The sequence below is a fragment of the Odocoileus virginianus genome, unplaced genomic scaffold (assembly GCF_023699985.2).
Source record: "Odocoileus virginianus isolate 20LAN1187 ecotype Illinois unplaced genomic scaffold, Ovbor_1.2 Unplaced_Scaffold_1, whole genome shotgun sequence".
Taxonomy (NCBI): Eukaryota; Metazoa; Chordata; class Mammalia; order Artiodactyla; family Cervidae; genus Odocoileus; species Odocoileus virginianus.
The window spans coordinates 3,959,263-3,960,801 of NW_027224263.1; positions in this window are offsets into that span (position 1 = coordinate 3,959,263).

The window sequence follows — 1,539 nt, forward strand, 5'->3', positions numbered from 1 at the left end:
GGCTGGATGGCATCACTGACTCAATGGACATGAGTTTGAGCAGGCTCTGGGAGTTGGTGATGGACAGGGAAGTCTGGTGTGCTGCAGTCCATGGGTGTCGCAAAGAATCAGACATGACTGAACGACTGAACTGAACTGACTTCATTAGACATGCAGGGAAGCTGAGAACACAATGGCTACATGTGTCCTACTTTCTTAATACCTCCTATGGTACATAATAATAATGATAATACATATAGTAACACTAGGGCTTCCCAGGTGGCCCTAGTGGTAAAGAATCCACCTGCCAATGCAGGAGACATAAGAGACTGGTATTCGACCCTTCAGGATTCGATCCCTGCATCAGGAAGATCTCCTGGAGATGGGAATGGCAACCTACTCCAGTATTCTTGCCTGGAGAATCCCTGTGAACAGAGGAGCCTGGCGGGCTACAGTCCATGTGGTCGCAAAGAGTCAGACACAGCTGAAGCGACTTATCCGCTGCAACACATGGATTCATGTACATGTATTCTCAGTTCAGTTCAGTCACTGATAGTGGCTGGCATGGGGCAGAAGCTGCCAGCTGGCTTGAAGGCTCCAGGTTGCAACAGACTAGATGCCACTCCTGTCACCCTTCTGACTTCCAGCTCTCCTAAGGGCAGTCTTTTCTAGGTTCATGTGATAGTAGGCCATGGTCCTCTCCAGGGCACTCTTCATCCCAACTAAATTGCTTTCTGGTACTTGGTGGCAATGGGATAGTATGAGTAGAAAACTGAAATAGTACCCAGTGGCAGGCGGGAATTGCCATTTACCCTTAAGGGTTCAGGGGATCCCTTTCCAGATTAGTGGATTTCTTTCTTACCAGGCTCCACACAGGTGCCCTAGACAGGCAGAAAGAGGCCAAGGAGCTCTCCACTTGTTAAACATTCATTTACCAGTGCGAGTGCTGCTGTGGCAGGTCCATGGCTGCCTGAGTCAAGAATTTGATGGTGTAGAGAAGCAGTAAAGATGAAGCCTGAATATAGGGGGTCTCATGAGATCTGGTTCATCAGCTGTTCGAAAAGCTGTTGTGCAAGCTTCAGGCTGTCATCAGATGTGGGAACTGTCTGAAATAGTGGAGGATTTTGGTCACCCTGTTAGATTTGATCAGGGGTGTCAGTGACCTGAAAGTCTAACTCTGCATGGCCTTGGATCCCATGGGGTTTTGTCTGGGAAGTTGGGGATTCACAAAATTGAGAAAGTTTCCACATGGTTACAGAACTGACACTGCAGAGTTCTGGCAGAATTAGGTGCTTAGTGTCGCAGTTGTATCTGACGCTTTGTGACCCCGTGGACTGGGGCCCGCCAGTCTCCTCTGTCCATGGAGTTCTCCAGGCAAGAATACTGGAGTGAGTTGCCATTTCCTTCTCTAGGGGATCTTCCCAACCCAGGGATCGAACCCGAGTCTCCTGCATTGGCAGGCAGATTCTTTACCACTGAGCCACCAGAGTCAGAGCTGTCGATTTTTCTTTCTACAAAGAGTATTGAGTCCCTTCTGGGGAGGTAGAGGATCTGGTGAAG